This window comes from Bacillus rossius, chromosome 14, assembly GCF_032445375.1.
Source record: "Bacillus rossius redtenbacheri isolate Brsri chromosome 14, Brsri_v3, whole genome shotgun sequence".
NCBI classification, from domain to species: Eukaryota; Metazoa; Arthropoda; class Insecta; order Phasmatodea; family Bacillidae; genus Bacillus; species Bacillus rossius.
The window spans coordinates 35,910,129-35,921,677 of record NC_086341.1 but is presented as its reverse complement, the minus strand read 5'-3'; positions in this window follow the sequence as shown (position 1 = coordinate 35,921,677).

Sequence of the window (11,549 nt, the reverse complement as noted above, 5' to 3'; positions counted from 1 at the left end):
CAGTCAGGATGTACTTGTAACCACTGTTCACTTTACTGTATGGTATCATTTCTACCAAATCAATCTGTAGTAAATCATGGAGTCCATATGTTAAAACCCTTCTGCGAGGAAATATAATACGTTTGCCTCGGTGAAGCTCGTATGCAATCCCACGCTGTGCGTCGCTCATTTTGCAATGTATCCTGATTCTTGTAACTCTTCAAGTATCGAAAGGATTTCGTTATTGTGTCCGGTGTGGCCAGAAGCCTGCGAGGCCATTAACAACCTGAGTCGATCTACTATCTCATTCGGATCATTCCAATAAATGAACTCTCGTTTACGACCTAAATCCAATGTTTTATGTAACAATCCACTTCCTCGTTGCTGCGAACCAATATGTGGAAACAGTTGCTTAATGATATCAAATTTCGCATGTGACGTGCTTTTATAGAGATTTGTTGCAGGATCATTCTTTTTAAAATAAGCATTTGTAAGCTCTAGTAGATTACCATATTGTTTAAGGGCCGATTCCGAGTACGTATGCGGCTCTCTGCGAAATAAAAGTTCAAATAAACCAGGAGCAGGTTGTATTAGTTCATCTTTAACGCGAATCATATTGTTATCGTGAAAAAATACTTCCGTGTCCCCTAAAAACCAGCGGTTATGTCGTTTAGATACACCATAGGTTCCATCACCAGAGCGAAGGTTGTAGCTCTGCAAATAAGACTACACTCCACCTAAAGAATCATCATATGGAACACCGTGATGTTTTAAAGGAATAGCGTTCGAGTCATCACTGTCGCTTGATTCTAAACATTGTTTCACAGTAGCTTCTTCTGCAGAATCCTGCTTCACAGTATCGATAGACTGTGCGAGCGATGTAGTAGGTCCAAGTTTATCCAAACGTGAATTAACAGACTTGAATATTTCTTCATTAATTGCATCCCTCTCCAAACGAGCTCGTTTGGCAAGTAGATACTTTGCACGAACATTTTCTATGACGCGCTCCAACTTACTAGCCTCAAGAGCCATGACTGCAGAGTTAGCGATAGCATATCACCCTTTTATATACAACTAGCATCAATACGTGAGTGATCTAGGCATGTCTAGAACTTGATGGTTTTGGAGGTGCTGGTTTTGGAGGTGCTGGTTTTGGAGGTGTTGGTTTTGGAGGTGCTGGTTTGGAAGATGCTGTTTTTGCAGGTGCTGGTTTTGGAGGTGAAGGTTTCTTAGACAACACACCGCGAGAATATTCATCAGGAGTAATCGTCAAAACACCAACAGTGCGATTCATTTGTGAAAGCTGTTGTACAATTCCAGCATTAATTTTCAATACCATCTCAACCATGTTAGCATTTAGTGCATCATTTAGTTCCTCTATAAATGTTTGTGCGAATAAATCTAACCTGCTCTCCAACGAGGTGCACATATCACCCAACTTTGTCGACACAGCTGAAAGACTTTCATTTAATTGAGCAATTAAATGCTGTTCTTTAGCCTCCATATTGCGCAAGAACTCCATAATCCCCACTTGCACATCTCTTGTTACATTAAGTGATCTGTTGATATCTGTAACTTGTCGTGTCATACCATCAGTCATCGAATGCAAAGCATGTGTAAAAGCCCCGCTTACTGCGTCAACATACTTCTTATTAGCAGCATCACCATCTTGTTTAGGATCACCAACTCTCTTCAAATGTTTCCAGCTTAAGTCGCAGTCCCCTTCACGAGTAAACGTCATGCATGAGTCGTGCGATCGTTTAAGTCCACCACCACCGAACTTTGACATCATGATTCATGAACCTATCACAATAAACTGATCAAAACCCCATCTGTAACGCCCTTTATGTAGAGGAAAATCTTTAGCTATCACAATGAAACCATGCTCATTAGGACTGTTCCAACAGTGACCGCAAAGAGTTTTAAATCTCTCAAAGCTCATATCTGTACCGACATGGTCGGAAAACACATGTTTTAGATTAAGATCGTCCATTTTAAACAAAATTATTAGATTACAATTATCTCGCACTAATTGCTTTCGGGTTTGGGTATAAGTTTGTACCAAGTAGAAACAGTCGATCTTGTGGTGTCGCCCCATAGAATAATACTTTTGAACAATGCTTTGTTTATCACAAGCAACATCATCGAAGATTAGCACAGAGTTGGGGAGGGCTTGACTGGGGTCTAAAACATCAGCATTTTCTCGAAATTTAAAAAATTTCACTCCCCCGACATTTTCCAACACATGGGCTAAACGTTGATATTTTGGTTGTTCTAGGGACTTGGTATATAAATACACATTCTCAAAACGTATCCCATTGGGGTGTTCTAGAAGTGAAAGAATAAGACAAGTTTTGCCAGAATTCGAAGGACCTGACACTATACACCGTATGGTATTTGGTAACAGAGATCCATGACGTTCTTCAGTTTTACTAAACACATCATCATCAATTAGTGAAATTGGTAAAGCGAGCTGTTGTTGAACAACCTCCATTCTTAATACTAAACCTAAACACTATAAAACAGTCATCCTTATAGTGAAACCACTCAGTGTCTTGATATGTATTGTATGAGACGGAAGAGAGGTTCAGGCTTAGTTAATTCTGTTATAAATAAGCTACCATTCGAGGCACATCTTCCGGGCTACAATTTCTGTGGACCTGGCACGAGACTAGCCGAGAGACTAGCAAGAGGTGATCGTGGTGTGAATGCACTAGACGAGGCGTGTCGTCTTCACGATATTGTGTATGCGAATAGTAATAACTTGTCTGAAAGACATAAAGCGGATAAAATATTAGCTGACACGGCCGAGAAGATTAGAAAGTCTCCCGAAACTAAATTTGGACAGAGAGTATCCGCGTGGACCGTTAACAAGATTATGAGAGTGAAACGTAAGCTTGGTGCAGGTTTAAGATTTTCATCATCATCAAAGAAGAGAAACCGTAAATCTGTCAGGAAAGCCCTGGGGAAGAAGGGTGGTCTATTACCATTTATATTTCCAGCACTCGCTGCATTAGGCAGCTTAATTGGTGGAGCTGCGGGTTTTGCTAAAACTGTTTCCGATGTCCGGAGTCAGGCACGTATGCAAGCGATAGCACGTGCAGCAAAAAACGGTTCAGGACTTTATCTACGCCCCTACCCACAGTCGGGTGGTGGGGGAAAGCGAAGAGGAAGAAGAAGAAAGAAAAATCGCGGGAGCAGGAAGCGATAATCAAAAACTTACCAAAGCGAGCTCTTACAAACCTCGAGTTAATGAAGGCGATAAAAGAATTGAAAATACCATACTTTAGACAAATATACATGCGCGATTCGCTACCTAAGAAACCATTGCGTAATGAAAGTGCTATTTTGAATCTAGACTCAACCAAAGGACCGGGAACGCATTGGACTGCTTATGTCAAGACCGGTCCTAACGTTGAATATTACGATAGCTTCGGAGACTTGCCTCCACCAGTGGAACTGATACGATATTTAAACAAGTGCAACATAACCTATAATTATGACAGGCAACAAAAGTTGCATTCATGGAATTGCGGTCACTTATGCTTAAGATTTTTAGTATCAATATATAAGAAGCATTAGTGTTATCATAAGCCACATATGCGACAGAGTGTTTATAGAGAGACCACACACAACGCGAGACGCAGTGTAAACTAGACAAAATGTCAATAACATTAATTTTAACTGGGAAGAGCTCGATTATGAGAACCTACTACTTCCCTCCCTTGCAATTGGATGGAGAGTGGACAATGGCATTGATCGATCTGACAACATATAACTCGATACCGAACATTGATGAAAATAATCAAGTTTTTCGATACATCGCAAACAATGAACATCATGAAATGAAATTACCAACAGGTGCATATGAAATAAGTGACATGGAAGCTTACATAAAACAGAACCTACCTGCAGATTCAACATTTCTATTACGAGGCAACCCCAACACCTTACAGTGCATAATGTTCAGCAACAATATACATGTGGATTTTAGTGGAAAAAATACATTAGGTGAAATGCTTGGATTTTCTTCTCAAGTATACAAAGCAGGTGAGCTGCATGAATCGACAAATCCTGTAAATATATTCCCCGTGAATGTTATACGAATTACAAGCAATGCTGTGGGACACACATACTTGAATGGTAAATTAAACAATACTATTCATGAATTTTCCCCCATAGTACCTCCGGGATATAAGATAAATGAACGACCTACCACGCTCATTTATGTCCCAGTTACCGTTCAATCGATATCGGAGCTCGACATTCAAATAGTCGATCAGGAAGGACGCTTAGTTAACCTAAGAAAGGAAGAAATAACTCTAAGACTGCATTTGAAAAAACAATGGGAGTGAAATATTTTTCTAAGCATAAATGGAGCGGTTCAGGTGCGTCCTTATCCAGTAGACGACGAGACATCAAGCGGCTAACATCTGTTAACGTGAGATTCCTTAAAAAACTTGGATTTAGAGTTTATCCTCATGGAGAACACCGTTCTTGAAGTCGAGCAAGCACCACAATTTGAGGATTCTATTTCAAAAACTGAACTGCATATTTACAAACCATACTTAAATGGACCCTATGCCCCCAACTCTGAAATCCGTATAGTGATTCAAAATCATGATGCATACACAAACATCTCAAAATCCTTTTTGCGTATACGTGGAAAACTCGTAAAGGCAGACGGACGGAAACCGGACCATGCAAAGATTATAAACAATGGTGTATTACATATGATCAATCGGATAGGATTTGAACTGAACGGCGTTCTTATAGACCAGACCAGATCACTAGGAGTGGTATCTACAGTGAAGAATTATCTTTCACGAACTCGTGATAAATACGCCATCAGCAAAATGGAGGGATGGTGTCTCGAGGAAAACTATAGCTTGCCTCTAACAGCCGATGGTGTTTTCGAAATCTGTGTTCCGCTAAGCCATCTCCTCGGCTTTGCTGAGGATTATCACCGTATACTTCTAAACTCCAAACAAGAGTTAATTATAGTTTTAGAAAATACGTACATTAACTCGATCGTAGATGCGAGTGCGCAGCCTCAAGCAGTTAATTTAACCATAAACTCTATCGATTGGGCCGTACCACACATCCAAGTGTCTCCAGCGGAACGCACGCGACTGCTTAAGCTTGTGGAGAAAAGCAGAAATATAGATATAGCATTTAGATCTTGGTCTGTTGAAACATATCCCAGCATGCCACAAGCACAAAATGTCAGCTGGTCAGTAAAGACAAGCTTCTCGATGGAAAAACCACGATACATAATAGTCGGCTTTCAATCGGCTAAACATAATGTAATGGCTGCCGATAAATCGAGGTTTGACCACTGCAACATAAAGAATATAAAACTATTCTTGAATTCAGAAAGTTATCCATACACGGATTTGGACATAAACTTCGACAATGGATTTTACTTAATCGCATATGATATGTATTCAAATTTTCAAGAGTCTTACTATGGAAAGCAGAATGCACCTTTGCTTGACCCTCATCAGTTTAAGGAACTGGCTACGTTATTCATGTTTGATGTAAGCCGTCAAGCTGAGAAAATACCTTCGAATATCATAGATTGCAAGTTGGAGATCACAAGCTCAGACAACCTACCGATCTTAACACAAGCATTTGCAATAATATTGCACGACAGACTTGTCTCCTATAATCCACGAGACAAAGCTGTTAAAATACTGAGTTAAGCATAGTAGAGGCTCAGTCGTGTCTCAGCCACCATGAAGTATGTTAATCTGCAAGGATTTTTCTCTCAGTATGGCTTTATTACCAAGGAACTTAGCATTGCTGACTCTGAGGGGAACATAATTACGCGAACATTCAAACCGCCGTTTGAGTGGAGAGACATTAGTCGTAAATACCGGAGAAGTAATGCGTGGCTCACTAAAAATTTTCATAGTTTAAAATGGGAACACTGATTGTTTCCCTACAACAGTCTTTCCACCATCTTGACAACTCACTTGAGTGGAACTGTAATAGTTGCTGGAAGCGAACAGAAAAGATGGTTGGGTAAACACTGTCTCAAACACATGCACATAGTGGATGCACAAGAGGAATATGGCTGCCCGGCTTTCAAAAAATTAGACATAATGTATGCTCAAAATCGTGACAGCATAAGACCTGTATCGTCTCGCCGTAACGTCGCATTGCTTAGGGCTTGGATGCTAGAACACAGCGATCCTGGAATGTTGGATGACGCGCTCGAAATGGAATCAACAACAAGCGAAGCAACGGTAAACATGTCTGGACTGGAGGCGCTATAAATTGAGGTCATCGTCCCGGGGTACGACAGTCAGCGTACAGTTCGCGGTCGTGCGGGCGTAGACTCACTATATATTCAAGAAAAATGACGTTCGATCCATCGGCACGCTACGCAGACGTGTCACCCGGCTTTCGTCGTGTGGCATACCTTACCGGAGATGGAGAGTTCCACCTCATAGTCTGCAACTTCAATCATCACTGGAGCACCGATTGCGATCTGGAGGCTCCGGACTTTATTGAGACGCCCTGCAATCAGGTAGATTGTGTTGTGTACTACTTGAGACCCGACAGTAAATTTCCTACTACCTTAGAAGAACTTAAGGCAGCAGCCGCTACTGAAACTATAACCTCAGAACCAGATTATTCTGCAGTAAGGTGTGATTTGAGACGCAGCACGAACCCAGAGACAGTTGTGCATTGGGAGGAGCAGTGTGATGGTTATGTTCACAACACAACTTATGAAAACAGTGTTTGCTACGAGACATGTAGTTTCCTTCAGTGTAAACTTTATCGATTCACCCCATTCGCTTAAGTTTGAGAGCTAAGACAATACCTATGTCAGTCATGTTATCACCGCGATTCCATGATATAACTCAAAGCCAAGAAGATGCCGTAATAGATGAATTGTGGGCACCGAGCATCTTAACATGGGATGAAGCGACAAGATATTTTAATTATCCTCCTGATCCACGATCTAAAGAAATGAAGCCTTCGACTTTGTTTGACAATACCGAAAATAGATATCTTTACAAACGTGCAAGTCTGAACTGTGTTGAATTTCATGTAGAGTTCTATGAATTTGATATTGGATTGAGTAGTCTTCGATACGTTTATTTCGAACTTTGTCGCGAAAATACTCATTTCCGACTGAGGTGGCACGCTGATAGACCATACAAGTCCGTGACTCTCTTGACTGTTTTCGACTGTCAGCATAAAGACTGTGTAATAAATCTTAGTCATCCAATGGCAAAGTTTCCCTGTACTATTGATGAGCTCAAGACATCCCGTGACAGAGACTATGAAAGTACTTTCTCCGAATGGTGTACCGGAATTAAACACTATCGCCATAATCCCGCTACATGCATGTGGAACCCACCTCACGACACGCCTTGCAGTAATCATTTGTGTTCCTTGTCGAGAGGTCGTTTATTACGAGAAAACAAATTCTCGGTGTCGACGCATCTAAGCAAGCAACTATGGGGATATAGATAATGGACTGTTCTACGAGATGCTCTACTCTATGGAATTTCGTAATCAATTTATTCATTCGGATGGGCAATATATTTTTAAATAGGATCGCCGCTTCCTGGGTCGACAGTCGAGCTGAAACTGTGTCGGTGTGAGGATCTGTGCCAAGCAAGATGTCTAACTTTCATTCAAGCAAGAAATACGTGAGTGTAAATCCTGGTCTAGGCAGTGTTGATTACAGCGAGTGGAGTCAAGACAATTTAAAACACATATCGGAAAGCTGTGATGGCATGTTTCACTCGAAACAAATACTCGACCCAGGACCTCAAGACATACCATTTGAATTAATTAACTGCTCGGGTTATGGACAATGTATTGTTAACATGCTTCGACACGATACAGTGCTGCCTGCCACGAGTGAAGACGTCTACGCACACGCATTCAACCAGACAGCTACCCAATCGGTTCAGGTTATCCCTGAATGCATTCAAATCAGCCCTGATTCGCCAACATCCATCATACCTGTAGCTGAGCCAATCACCGAGGCGACACAGAAGTCCACCAGACGACAGCGAAAGCCTGCTGCCTCTCGCAAGAGTCGAACCAGAGATCTCAGTCATTTAGGACCGGTGAGTCAAGATGTCGGAGTTCAAACAGAGTCTAGTGCTTCCATACAAAGAACTGACGAGATGGCCCGGGTAGCAGTGCGCTCATTACTTCTAGAATTATTAAGCAAAGTATAATTGAATTTTTGTCACTTTGTGTATGTAAATGTTTCAGCTGAATACGTAAATATAATATTCTTTGTGTGTAAGGAAATGTTCAAGTTAGCATTCAAATCTTTTTTTTATCGTCACTTTAATACTCTTTGTATGTAAATGTTCAGGTTTGTATGCAAACATTATGTGTGATTTTCTTGTAATATTTCAGTTTTGCATAAAGTTTTAAAATAAATTGTTAAAAGCATAATGCATATTTTATTACCGAAACTGTTTGTAACTTAAGTAAAGAACGTGTAGGTTACTGTATTTTTTATTAATGCTCTTTTCAATTATATAATTTTCTGGTTTAGTATAATTTAAAAAAAAAATGTATTCAAATTATCCATCAGTCTCTGCGCCCGCACGTTCACGAAATGTATGTTGACTACAATAAAACTAATGTGTAACCTCTGATTTATTGTTATGATTTAAGTATTCCTCTGATATAAAATAAAAGCTAGCATTGAAACGTCCTGCCTTCCTGGGCCGACCAGCGGGTTGACGTGCGAGAGCCCGTGGATGAAGCTCTCTATTTTCAGAGAAAGGAATTTGTTTTTCCAGACAACTGTCGTCGCACCTAAGAGGTGTCTATATGCTGTCACAGACTTGGTTGACAGTTTCTGCAATCGTTGTAATGCATTACAACGATTGCAGAAAAATGTTTTCAGTAAGCTATAATAAAAAAAACATTAATTAAATTTTAATTCTGAAAAAAGTGAATGGTAGAAAATCTACTTTCTAAAACAAAAAACATATAGTTTAACTAGTTTTCCATGATCACCATATTATTAAATGATTTTACCAAATATAATCTACTCAACTTTCTTAAATTAATAATTTTCAGTTTATAACTGTCATCTAAAGCCGACACACAGAGTAGGCGATTCCGCGAGAATTCAGGTCATCGCCCGACGCAGATTTATATATATATATACACCTGCCACAGAGGTCGGAAACCTCATTTGATCGCAGCCAGCCCTCGTCAGCCCTCGATACCTCCTCCGCAGAGAGACGTTCTTCTCCAGATAAGGTATGTGTCCTGTCAGTTCTGACTGACAACACGAGATGGAGTACATTCGTTTCGTTAAAACACGTTCGCGCACTGTGTTTACAGTTCTTATTTAACAATATGTCCACTATTTTAAATAAATAAACACGTTAAAACGGTCGAATTAAGCAATAACTAAATCCATGTATTTATATTACTTAAATTGTGTATTATCACGGAAAAATTACTAAACTCTATTTTTTTTTGTTGCGATTATATTACTTTGAATATTATTCCTGTTTTCGCTTATTTATTAATGATTGAGAATCAACTTGTTTTCATAATTATTTTTACAACGGGATGCGTGTATTTAATATTTCTTTAATACATCTTTCATTCTGTTACTGAATGCTATGCGCGATTTATAAAAAACAACAACCATTCAGAGCTCGTTCTTTGCTTGCAAACAGTTAAATAAATTTTGTCAAACTTTAAACAATATTAAGCGTGATATGAAGTTGATATACATTTGTTTTCAATACAGTATGTTCCATGTAAATAATAATTCTCTACATTCTCAGAATATACCGACATATAATTAATTTCTTGCACATTGTTTACATGTCTTAAACATTTTATATTTCTACATTATTTACAACTTGAAATACTTCACAAATAAATATTACAAGAAGTTTTCTCATGACATACAATTATTTCATATTTACACTTATTTTTTCAATACAAATTTTTACACATATTATGGAAAATAATAAGTGATGATACAGCTGTTGGTTTCAGTATATTAGAGCAAGCATCTTTTATTTATTTTTCAGGTTCTAACTTGTTGAGCGTATCCTTCTTTATTTTTTTTAAATTCCTTTTATAATAATGTCTTCTCCATACTCTAATAAGCGTGCTAGATTTGAGGAAAGCGAGCCTTCGATGTCTGAGCTCGATGAATCATCTATTGATTCATTGATTTCATCTTCATCATCATTTGAGTCAGTGATTTTATCGTCGGCTGATGATTCATCCAACCTAGAGATCGAAGACACGCCACCTCCCTCTTTGCCTAGCCTGAAGCCCGTCACTTTAGATTCCGCATTCCAGGGTCGACTTGTTGATTCCAGAATCGCGAATGATATTCCCCAGCCCGACCCCAACATTAATAGATTTCTCTCCAGGTGCAGGGAACCCTTTCTGGACGTAGTGGGTGGCGTTCTCCGCCCATTCAAAATTTATCTTACATTGGCCGCGGTATTTATTAAGGAGGATCCTGTGCAGGGGCCCATCAGTGATAGCTTCCACTTCGCCTCCAAAAGTATCCCTGTTTTGTTAAGTGAGGACCTAGCAGAAATTTTCAGTTTCACATTAGTTTCTGTGCTTATGGAGCATGTAAGTGAGTTTGCTTTGCGCGGGTCTGGATGGATGTTGAGTCATGTAAAACATCTCGACATGCATGTCTCTGCATACCGACCATTCACGGTGGGGGCCGCGCATACAAAGTTGCCTGCATTTTTGTCTAACCGCAAAGCTTGTGTAAACATCGAGACTGACCGTGAGATGTGCTTTCTGTATGCCGTTATGGCAGGTGTGACGCCGGCGGCTGGGATGGTTACTCGTACTGGATCGTATCCTAATCCTCTCGAGGTTTTTGATACGACCGGTATGACGTTCCCCATGACACTGCATCAGGTAAAGATCTTTGAGAGTCTCAATAATATTTCCGTGAACATTTATTCTTGCGTGAGTGATCAGGGAACGATTATTGACGAGGATTTTAACAAACCTACTGATGCAAGTATCCAGCCGATTTGCATTACCTCTATGCGATGTGATCGCCATGTGAATATTTTGGCTATTCGTGCGTCTGGTGCTCCCGCTCATCTCCATTTCGTGACTATTAAGAATTTGTCCCGCTTGCTTTCTTCTCAACTCTCGCGTGATCAACATACAAAGTGGGTTTGCGAACGCTGTCTTCAGTATTTCCATACTGTGGACAAGTTGAACTCCCACACTGATTTGTGCAGCCAACACACGGCCGTTCGGTCAGTATTCCCGACTGAGGAGACTAAATGGCTCGAGTTCACAAATGTATCCAAGAAGGAACGTATGGGCTTTGTCGCTTATTGCGATACAGAGACCTACTTGAAACCGATGTCCACCTGTTTACCGGAGACCGATGCCTCCAGCACCACGACGGTGAACGAGCACGTGCCTTATGCATGTAGCATTTTATTAGTTTGTTCGTACGATGCTTCGCTTACCAGATATGCGCACTTTGAAGGGGAGAATTGTGGTGCCGACATGGTCTCTACCTTGATTGATATGACTAAGTGGGTGTGCGCGATTTA